The following is a 12751-nucleotide window of genomic DNA, read 5'->3' as shown; positions in this document are numbered from 1 at the left end:
CTTAACTGTTTCAACGTCATAGACTTCCACAAGAAACTATGGCTATACAGTTCAGTCATGAAGGTTGTTCATAAAGACAGTTGCCAACATGGGTTACAATGATACGACTGCTGAGGTATCCACAAAAATGAAGTGAGTATCCTTGGCTAATTTGTGTCCTGGAAGCATGAGACATTAATTGAACTATGGAAATACTAATCCAAGCATTTTATGGCTCACCCTTAACTTATCAAAGTGATAAGATTTCAGAAGAGGTGTGAAAATGTATTGGAAAGTATTTAGATATTTTATTGAAGGTCCTCTTTGGAGTCAGGTTTCATTCCAGGTGAAAATAAGAACTCATTCTGTACCTACTTATGTGTTTTGTCTCTATTTCCCCTTTCTCAATAAATACTCATCTATCCTAGATTACTCTAAATGTCTGAGGTTTTTGTTAGGGGGAGGAAAGAATAACTATTCTACCCTATTTCAAAGCATCTCTGAGATACAGGTAATGATCATTTCTTACTTTGTAATAGATATGTTCTTAGGAAAATGAAACTCCTAATGCCCAATGAATATGGGGAGCAGGCCTAGCCTTACTATTTGATGCTGTCTTGTCAAAACACTGTTATATGGTACTTAGTAATAGTGCAGAAATTGATGTTTTTATAAAACCAAATAAATTGCATAAAGATGAATGATTTTGTCCTGAAAACACAAATCTTGGTGATATTCATGTGTAATAATAACCCTTTAAACTAGGACTGGTGGTGTGCGAACCTGTGACCCAACCTATTTGGGAAGTTGAGGCAGAAGGATCTAGAGCTCAAAGCTTACCTGAAAGACAAGGTGATTCCAAAGTCATCCTATGCAATTTAGGAAGACCATGTCTCAAAATAAAATGGGGCGGCAAGGAGAGTTGGGAAATAGAGCCCAGTGTAAAGTAATTATTTACATGAATAAGGCCATGGATTCAACACACAGTATAAAAAATATGCAATAATTTAGAAACATTTAGTACATATTTCACTTGGAACAGTGGATCAGAAAATATTCCACAGTATACAAATACTCTTAGATAAGTGGTTTTTAAATATACATGAAAATTTTGTAAGCTAAATATGATTATTCTCATTTTAGTATTGTTAACATATGCTCATCAAATATAATGGGAGCATTAAGAATCAGAGGCAGAACTATGACATTTAAAGTCAGACATCTAGTTTAGTAAGAACTTGTCCAAAGCTAATACAATTGCACAAAGAGAAAATTGGCAAACAGAATTAAATACAACCATCCACATAGAGCTACTAAACCATCTGCTACCTAACCTGTCAAGAACATTCATTGCAAGTCACTATGCTTCTCTTGAGGGATCTGTAGCTGTATACAGCACCACAGGCTATTTCAACTGTGGATTGTTTTCTTTAGAAACTTGAAATTTTCATTCCAGAGTGAGAAACTCTTAGGTAGAAAACTAATGCTCTCAGATGGAAGACAAATGAAAAATTGTGTACCTAAGTAGAAGAATACAAAGCTCGTATCTTGGAGCAGCACATTGTTGTTTTTAGAAGATGCTAGGCAGATACTGTTTACTAGTGTCACAGCGAGCCAGTGCCACAAATATGATCTTCAGGCTTAATATAGGGTTTTCGTTCTCTATGTATATAAGTAAAATTTTAAATTATATTGATTTAGTGTCTCTCATACTCCGGAAATAAGGTTACAAATATTCTTGTTTAGTTCACAGGGCAATGAGAAAGTGAACTCTATCAAAAGAAATAGGTTTGGAATTCCATTCTTTCTGGCCATACGAACCCAGATCTAGTTTCTAAGCTTCCATTTATTTGAGAAATCACACAAAGATATTAGCAATTTTCCATATGACTAACAATGTGAATCCATTAGTTAGTGAAAATGTCAATGCCCTAAGCTCATGGAAAGGAATTTCTGTGATTATACAGACTGCAAGTTGTGTTAACTGGGTGTCATCTCAGTGATAGTATCCATAATAGTATTTACATTTCTGTAATTAGGTACAACTGACTGTACGTGGTGAGCTTTCTTATTAAATTTAGTTAGTGTTCATTGCTAGGTAAATAATGTTTGAACGCCTCTGATATGTCTTAAAAGTATTACTCTTATATGAATTCCTTTCTAATGAAGGCCTAATTGTATTCAATCAATAATGACTGAGCAATAACTTAGGCATACACTAGCTGCAACAAAGAGTGGTAATTCGAGTGCCCAACCCTGAAATAGTTTACTGTAAAGTTGCATAAAGTATTATAATGATACAATAGCTCAGTGAATGGTAGGGAGTTTAGAAAAGGAACTAAGAGAGGAAAGATTGTGCAGGGAGGGAGTTTTATTGTTTATAGACAGTGCAATATATTAAATATCTTAAAATTCCAAAAAGGACTTGAACATAGTCATATATTCCTCAAATGCATCATTTATTCATGGCATCCATCATGTTATTAGTCATAAAAATATAAAAATTTCTACATTTTAAAATGTATTAATTTTTTGAGATTTCCCCCAGCACCCAAAATGCCACATACAAAAAGAGCAATTTGTGTTGCCCAAATATTCTTGAGTGAATGCCCTTCCATTGGAGCATGGCCAAATTAGTCAGGGCTACACTTTCAGGGAAAACATATTTTTTTTCAAAAGCTAACAACTACTAATAGTTCCATAGCTATGAATGGGAATTCATGCCCAACTTTCCTCTCCAAATTGGGTTTAGTATATCTTGAGCTTGCACAGGTATCATGCTTGCTGCCCTAACTGCTGTGATTCATATGTGTACCTGCCCTGCTGTGTCCCAAAGATAGTGTTTCCATGTAGCATCCACCATCTTTAGCTCTTACATTCTTAAGACTCCTTCTTCTGCAACAATACCTGAGCCATGAGTGGAGTGAGTACAGTGCATATATTTCATTTAGAATTTAGCATTCTTCAGTTTCTTATTCATCTCTGTGTTAATCACCATCTACTACAAATAGCACCTTCTAAGATGAGGGCTAAGGTAGATACACTGATCTATCAGTATAATGATAAAGCATTAGGAGTTGGTTTATCAGCATAATAATAATAGGCTGTCTTCCAAGTCCCATGATCTCTTAGTCTGGCAATGTTAGCAGGTATGGGTTTCATCTTGTGTAGTGTGCCATAAACCTAATTATAAAATGGCTTGTTACTCCTGTGATGATTGTGCCACTATTGCACATGCCCTGCACATAGGTATGACATGCCAGGGTATGTCATGCCAGGGCAGTCAATGATGTAGCACACAGGGTACATGGCTGGGTTAGAATGATCTTCTGGCACTATGAGAGCTAGAGAGTAGGAATGAAGCTTCCATGTGAGAACATGCTTGACTTATTCATATTCTGTGTCCCAAGGATGTTTTATCTTCAGCAGCAGGGTGTAACTATTAAGTTCTTGAAGGTAACTGTGCTAGATAGTTTTATGTTAACTTAATACAAACTATAGTCATCTAAGAGGGGGAAACCTCAGGTTTTTTTTTAATGCATCCAATTCAGGTTGTAAGCAGACAAACCTTATGGCATTTTCTTGCTTAGTGATTGAAGAAAGAGAGTCTAACCCATAGTGGGTGAGGCTGTCCCTAAGCAAGTGGTCATGGATTCTGTAAGAAGGTAAGCTGATCAAGCCATTCAGAGCAAGTTGGCAAGAAGGACTCTTCCATGGCCTCAGCATCAGCTCCTGCCTCCAGGCTCCTGCCCAGTTTCAGTTCTTGCTTTGGCTTCACTCTGTCGACCCTAATTCAATTCATGTACACCAAATAAACTCTCCCTTGCCCAGGTTGCTTTGGTCATGGTGTTTTATCACAGTAAAAACCACAAACTCAACAGTAGTCGAGAGCACTGGAATAACCTGTACTACTTTTTTGTGGTGGTGTCTATGGGACCTCACTAGCCAATAATTTCAAAAAAGTAACTTAATCCTGGCACTGAACTTTTCATTTGTAAGATCTTGGTATTTAGTAGGGGCAGTATGTCCTACTGTTTATATATTTTTTTTTAATTTACCACAAGAGAGTTATATAACTCTATTTTCTAACTCTATTTTCAGATCTTCTGACATCCTCTTCAACCTTTATGGGCGCTGTACACACAGGGTGCATACTCATGCATTCAGGAAAATTACTCAGACATAAAATAAAAATAAGAAAATCTAGCCAGATGTGTTAGGGCACACCTTTAATCCTAGGAAATTGATGCTAGGGAGATCTCTGTGAGGTCAAGTTCTAGGACAGTTAGGGCTATAAAGAGACCTTGTCTCAAAATGAAGGAAGGAAGGAAGGAAGGAAGGAAGGAAGGAAGGAAGGAAGGAAGGAAGGAAGGAAGGAAGGAAGGAAAAAGGAAGGAAAAAGGAAGAAAAAAAGAAATATTTATTTTTAAAAATAGCACAGACTTGCAAAAAAAGAGAGAGAAGAAAAGCATCCTGCACAGCTGATAATGTGATAATATAAAGCATGGCTCATTGTGTTGGCTAGTTTTTATGTCAACTTGATCCAAGATAGATTTATCTGAAAGAAGGGAACCTCAAGTGAGAAAATTCCTTCATAAGATAAAGTTTTAGAGCATTTTCTCAATTACTGATCACTAGGACAGGGTCCACAGGGTCCAGCCTATTGTGGGTGATGTTATTCCTGGGCTGGTAGTCCTGGGTTCTTAAAAAAAAAAAAAAAAAAAAAAAAAAAAAAAAAAAAAACAGGCTGAGCAAACCACGAGGGGTAAACAAAGCAGTAAGCACCAGCCCTCTACAGCTTCTGCATAAGTTCCTGCTTCCAGGTTCCTGCCCTGCCAGAGATCCTGTCCAGGCTTCCTTCAGTGATGGACTACAATTTAGAAGAATAAGCCAAATAAACCCTTTCCTCCCCAAGTGGTTTCAATTCTCATGTTTCATCTCAGCACTCCAACTAAGACAATTACTAAACAAAAATCTTAATGCCAAGGGAGGGGTACCTTCTTATGAGCTGTTGGTCAGGAAGGCCCCAGAGGCCCACAAACAACTCATTGCCATTTCTCTTGGTTGCCCACCAGGACAAGTGATGAGATATTATTGTTGAAAATGCCATATGCCTTGATTTAAGAATACAGAGAATCAAGCTGTGATTGCCCTGTAGCTTCCCTCTTGCTGGCTAGGTTTTATGATGCTGCATTGTGTCATTCATGTTCCTGAAGAGTAGGGAAGGAACAGCTTCAAGACTGTTACCATCAATTTCTAGACAAGATGTGAACACTGGCTCAATACTGTCACAGCTGTTATGTGAGTAACCAACTGTTTTCAACTTGGATACCAAGCACATTCCACAAGAGGCGAATCATGCATGATGATCTAAACACATTGAAAACTCCACGCCTGGGGATATCTTAGGGCCCAAGGACTAATTTACTACTGTTGTTTAGTTACTTTGTCTATATGTCATGCTGCTTTCAAATATCTTTTTCTACCACACACCAATGCAACTCTCAGCCTTAATCAGAGAAGTTTCTCTTTAGAATGAATGGCAGTGAATACAGGGACATACAATTGCTCAAAGTTCTGAGGATAACTGATCCTTGAAAGTACAGCCCTTAACCAAATATCTATACCACTCCCTCTCAGGGTAGGGGAACATCAAGAAGAAGGAAGCAGAAAGAATGTCAGACTGGGAGATAGGGAGAAGACTGAGCTAATGCAATTATACTTTCACAGTAGCTGTAGCTCTCTGCCAGAGACCTTCATAAGACAGAGCCCAGCAACACATACTTTGAGAAGAGTCTTATGGGGACCTACTCTCCCCTTAGAACTATTGACTATTGATGATTCTGGGGAGGTGCAGACATACTCACTGACTTTACCAGCTCCTGATGGATAATGCCAAATTTATGATCACAAAGATGGCCAATGTTAAACTCAATGAGTCACACAATGGAACAAAAATGCATGGGTGGAAAAGGTCTACATGCCTGAGATTGTTGAGAAAGGGTTAACAAATGTTATGAACATTAAAATTAAAAAAAGAAATCCAGGCCCATCATTGCCATTAACCAGCAGTAACTCTTAGAGTTAACTACTGCACATGTGGAGAGGCAGAGGTGGGAGGACTGGCTGATTGAACCTGACACTCCACTTCCTATTAGCAAAAGCTGTAGCAGCCCTTTAACTGCTTTCCTTTATCTTAAAATTGAGATAAAATAATGCCTATCCAGAGAGCTTTAGTATAAATACAAGGAGTCACTGTGGTTATGCTCTTGAAACAGGATCTGGTAAATAGAAGGTAAGTTATAGATACCTGCTATTATTATTTTTCTACTAATTCGTTTCATCTCAATGTTTGTTGTTTTAAAATGGGAAGGATGCTTAAGTATACTCACCTCATCAGCTTTCTGTAATGTCTGATCTGCTTTAGATACAACACTGCAAACAGTGCAGGCTCACAGATATGCATGAATTTATCAGCATTACTGCTATCAAACTGGATATTGGTTTCAAAACACAGCTGTTATATATCTTAAAACACAACTGTTGCCCAGTTATGATGTGGCATCTCAGCAATGGACAATGCACTCATAGGTCCCAAAGCTCCTTAGTCCCTTCTTGGCCATGGCCTTCAGCATTCTCTCCAATAATTCTCTCTACTAGCCTGAAATTTATGCCAGTCTGCTACCCCGAAGATTAAACATTCTGTAATAGTACACTTGGGCAAGACTTTTAAAAAATTATTACTTTCAAAAGACTGTCTTCATATATGCCAACTTCCACACCATTTTCATTGTTGCTGCTGTTATTTTGTAAGCAATGGGTGACAAATTCATCAAAAGTTCAGTAAATCCAACACTTGGCAATGAAAATTGGTACAAAAGCAACCCAAGAAGAAGGGGAATATTACAACCTGGTTCATAATAATATTTTTTAAGACAATGGTGGATTTGCACTTGCTGGGTTTTCTTGTTAGCTTGTTAATTTTTCACTATCACAAAACAGTTTTTAAAAGTATATTTTTCAAGTCTTGGCTTCTATTTTCCTACATGCCTTCCAACTGTATACCTGACAGTACAGCAACAAGAGGCAGGAGGGAAAGATGGAGTTTCCTAGATTGCTTCTTGACATGAAAACTGGAGGACCTTCCAGATACAGACCATGTTGGTGTTCTGTCCTGAAGAAAGAACACTCTAATGTGACAAACACAAAAGATATTTAAAAGTATCATATATCGCATGCATGCCCATGTCATCTGGAGATGACTGCCATCTGTACTGTGAGTACCACAGAAGATAGGAAGCTGTCAGATGCAATGAAAGGACTTTAATGGATTAGACACATTTGAAATCAGACAGCCATGATGGCTTTTAGACAGCTGAGGTCAGGCACAAAATATAAATTAAGCTCTAGGTATAGTATTCTGATAAATTTTGCTTCTGTTGCATGGTTAAGTATATACATAATTATCTAGACATTTTTCATTCTATTAAATAATCCAAGGGTGTCTCATTTCTAAGTATATACAGATAATTACTTGCTGTAGTTGGTTCACTGTCCCAGGAAGTTAATGAAACATTCTACTAAGAAAATATATTAGACATTCACGGGAAACATGTCATACATGATCTACCATTACTTATCGATGACATTTAAATCAGCAAATGTGGATTTTTGTAATTTAGCAAAGCATCCTGATGTTTCTCGTCAGTCCTCTGGGTGAAAGAGAAGCTTATATGTGTATAAATAATAAAAAATCAGGCTTTTATAGGTCTTATCTTCAAGCCAGCACACAACGAAGAGTAATATAAATGGTTTAATGCTTGTTTGTGTGGTACTAACACTACATTGACTGTGGTCAAAATGTTGGGCTTGGCTTAGCGCACTTTGATGGGTCTAACATCCAATTAAGGATGACAGACCTTAATTGGAGTTATGACTATATCTACTGATTAAATATGCCTAGATCTACTAATTTCTGAAAAAGTCAGATGCTAAATAAAGGCATAGAATAACAACATCCCTGCAAAAATCCTACCTTAGAAAGTTGAAAACTTTCTATGTCAAATCCTTACCTGGGAGAATTGGGTGGAACTGACTCTAGAAATTTAATACAACATGAACAGTACAGAGTACTGCCTTCTTAGCTCTCAGAAAAAATGGAGAAATCACATCATAGAGATACTAATGTTGTCTTTATGTAAGTGTCTTTACCTTTCAAAGACATAAAGGTCCCTCATGCATCCATAAAGGATAAAAGATTTTTGCCCTTTATGTTGCTTTTTCTTTGTAATATGGCTAATCATAATGATTCAGAAGATTATTTAAGTATGATATTTATATAGAATTTATATATCTCTTTTCCCTTTCTTTCCTAAACTATAAATCCTCAAGCCTCTGATGAAATTTGACATGAATAGCACAAGAATGTTTACTGTATTATTTAACAAAAGAGCTCAGATGATCAAACTCTTTATTAAAAGGAATGCATTTGCTCTCCCAGACAACATTCCTCTAGCCACAAAGACATATGCAAACACTGGGAAAGCTGAATCTCATGACAGCCAGATAAATACAACTATGATCAAAGAAATTATTTCTGTAATTACGCAGATATTGCCTTTCACCAGGACTTTTGCTTAGGAAGCCTTTTGATGTGCAGTGCTTTGACGGAAAGAGAAGTTGCATGACCATGTTTAAAAATCCTCTATGCTGGTCTAAAGATGTTCAGTGATTGCTCAGTATGTATGTGGACTAAACGATGTTATTTATCTTTTCTTGTTTTACTAGCATGTATTAATCATATAGACTGAGAATCATTGTAATATTCTCAAACATGTAATGTAGTGCATCTTGATCACCTTCACCCTGTTGTGTTCTCTTGTGCTTCTCCAACTTCTGTTCATTCTCTTTCTCTTCTTTTTCCTGATTCTCCTGCTTGCCTGGATTCCTGGGGGCCTGGAGGCTTGGAAGCCTGGAGGCCTGGAGGCCTTCCTTCCTTCCTCTTATTTCCATTAGTGTTACTTATAGGAGCATAGAGGTGAGGTGATTTTTCACGAGTGTGGACAACTTACCAGTGGCAATACCACAAAAGAACAGGCCTTCATTCACCATTAGCTACCTAAGATGTCATGATGCTATAGGTCCTCAAGTCTCCATACCATGACAGAGTATGAGAAGCCAGGTCTTGTGCAGGTTCTCTGCAGGTAGTCATAGGTGAGGGAAGTTTTAAAACGCCATGCCTCTTCATTTCCAGAAGGTGGGTTTTCCATCGTTTTAACTCTTCTACTGACTTACATTCTTTGAATATCCTATTTTTTTTTTCATGATCGTTGAGACTCATAGCCTGTTTAAGAACATTTACTGCTACCACTCTCATCATTTATAAATCTCCACAGTTACTGGGAACTAGTAGTAAACAGAGTTTCTTGGGCCAAGGCTGATTACAGCTAACAAGTAGGTGTGGGTGTGATTATTGGGGGGCGGGGGGAGATTTCCCATTAGCAGGACAATAGCTGTAGATTCCCCACTAGGGCCTATGAAAAATAGTATCATCATGGTGGTCTAGCCTTTAAGAGAGAAACTGACTATTCTGAATGCAACATTTGGTTAGAGTATTGCACACATATGTGTGTTTATATGTGTGTTTATGTGTATGTCTCTGGTGTGTGTGTGTGTGTGTGTGCATGTGTATGTTTATGTATGTCTCTGTGTATGTGCATGTGTGTATGTCTGTGTGTGTGCATGTATGTATATCAATCTTTGTGTTTCTTTTTGTGTGTATCTAATAACATCAGTGGAAGTAATTATAATATCAACACCATTTTACTGCATATTCTGAATTTAGTGCAGTTCATTATACTGCATATTATGCACCCAGTATTATAATCATTTTTATAAGAATAAGAGGAAATCTAACAAATTAGTATAGAATTCCATATTAATCAAATCTGTTATTCACCTGACACATAGGTTCTCTGCTCTTAGCATACATGGACATAAAAAATGATGGAGTTCTTTTTCTAGAAAAGAACCTCTCTGTTTAGGGGGAAATGCAATAAGTCATGGGAAAACATTCCAATGACTCCATATTATACACAAATTATGTCAAAAAATGCAAGAAAAAAAATGAGTCAAATAGATAGCAGGTAAACCAACATGCATCAACCAACACAACTGACTTCGTGAGAATGGTGCAAGACCACGAAGTGAATACTTCATTTCCTAAGCACAAGCATGGAAAATGTTTTACCCACATATGTTGGCCTTCTCGTCATGCAATAGAAAGTAGTGGAAGCTCCCAGTGAAAAGAGGGCCCTGTTACAGGAACTTCAGAAAAACAACCTTAGCTGTCAGAGGACAGTCTTAGAAATGGTATTGTTCCAGATATGAAAATAAGTTTCACTAAGGGAAGATAAATATTTCACAGAGAGATTAATGGGAGGAATAAGTTCTAGGTCACTTTTATACAGCATGGTGACTATAGTTAAAAATAACAATGGATTAGATATCAAAAATTGCTATTAAAAGTTGATCTTAGATGCACACTCAGGACAAAAAAAATGATGTCTGTGAAATAATAGACATATTACCTTGATGTAGGTATATATATATATATATATATATATATATATATATATAGCATTACATTATTTCTTAATACATTTATATATACATATAAAATTGTATTTGCTACTAAAACTCAATAAATAATTAAATTAATTTTAAATACCCCTAAGTAAAATTGTATGTATAATAAAATAAATAAATCTAATATCTTTGGAATTTGTCTGCCATTATAGAAACATATACCAAAAAAAGAAAAGAAAGGTAAATTGTAATAAATAGTAATGTCTAAGAATTGAACAGAGATCCTGAATTGAGGCTTCTCTTTATCCACTCAAGAAATGTGTTTTGTGGAGTAGTTCTTGTTCTCAAAATATAACAGTGCTCAATAGAGTTTCTGTTCTTTCAAAACTTACATCTCTATCAACTGTTATTGGCAAGACATCTGTTTGACTCCTATGAACTTTATCTGTTGTACACCAAAGTCTCAAACACTGCTGAATATATATCTTGTAATTTTCCTTGCCCCTATTAATGTTTTTAAATATGTAGAGTGATATGATAGTTGTCTATGCATCACAGTTTGTTGTGTGAACTAATTCATTCAACTATTACTGTTACACATATTTTATACGTGGAAGAGTATATTGCATAAGTGCAGACAAATTCAAATTAAGCCTATTGCATTCAGAGACCTCATGGAACAGTTGTGACAGCATTTGAAAGCTATCAAATGTTCACCTGTGCAAGGCACTATCACTGTTTACAGTATGCTTTTAGTCCATCATTAACCTTAGGTCAATATTGTACCAGCTTCCATATGCTATCCTTCAGCTAGTCCTTTAGAAAACTGCAAATATATTCCATGGACCAACACACAATGCTCTTAGTTTTCCTTGGTATGGCATGATTATACATCGAATTGGTGCATTGGCTTGTTTGTTTGTCTACATTCTTATTATTTTCTCAGTTTCAATAGTGGAATTTCTCAAATAGGTATAAGTTGGTAGTCAACATTTAGGCTTTCTGGGTTTGTAACACACTCATATATGTGTTCATTTCTGACTAGATTCCCAGTTAAGATATGATGCGTCCAGATCCTACTGTCTTCTTCTCTAAACATAGCTCTCTGTGCTGGCATTAAGAGACAGAAGGCTCCGCAAGATCAAACATCTGAACTTTTATTGATTTGTTGATCACCACAAATTAAATGGCACTCTACTGACTGACCAAATTCATCATTCAGATGTTGGTATAGGATTCCAAGTACCAAGGAAAGAAGCTACGTTGTCTGCTTCTTATCCTTCATTGCTTCCTGGCATGGGCATTCTGGATTTTCCATCAAAATATTGAGGCTAGCATAGATCTAAGAAACGCTTTCCTGAGCTCAGAGCTCACTTCCAAGTCTTCTCATGGTGCACACCTTGCAGCCCACCTGGCTGGTGTGTACATGTTCTCATGGCATTTTTAGGTAACTTCCTTTCACATGGCAGTCTTATGAACTCTGGAAATACATTTTAAATCCAGTGTTGAAATCATATCCAAACAAAATATTGTTTTATGATTACAAACATCAGCCTACTCAAGCAAGGAAGCTTGCTACATGCAGATAAATATGCATGATATATTTTAAAGTAAAATCATCTGAAACCTACATCATAGCAGAAAGCTGTCCAAAACCTCTATACCCTGATAGTGTGTATAGAAAACTTACAGGATTGAAATAGCCTGGGGTTTCAGTTATTTATGATTTCCTTGGTAGAGACTAAAGGTGTATTGTAAAGAATGGTTGGGAAGAAGCCTTGCATGATTGTGATAGGAAAAAAATAACAAAATAGACTAATACTGTAATAGAAGGGAATCCCTTGGCACTATCAAGGGAATAAAAAAAAAAAACAATTACATTAGCAGCACAGTAATTTAAGCAGATGCTAAGGTTGGAAATTTTGGTAGAAATCAGCCTATCAGAACTTGTTGGCCACTTTAAACGATTTATATATTTAACTTTTGTTGTTCTGGACCTGTGAAACATATGCTTAGATAAAGAGGAGCTATGTCGGCAGCAGACCTTTCTTAGCTTCAAATACTTTATGTAGCAGCATTAAATGTTGGGTACTCAGGGAGGATGCCTGAGTAATGTCCTGTAAGCCATGAATTTGGGGGAAATGCAGAAGTAACATTATTTATGTTGCATGCAAAACTAAGAAGG

This window comes from Mus caroli, unplaced genomic scaffold (assembly GCF_978045245.1).
Source record: "Mus caroli unplaced genomic scaffold, Mus_caroli_1 scaffold_17, whole genome shotgun sequence".
NCBI lineage: Eukaryota > Metazoa > Chordata > Mammalia > Rodentia > Muridae > Mus > Mus caroli.
The sequence above is the reverse complement of the archived record's forward strand: the minus strand, read 5'-3'. Positions refer to the sequence as shown.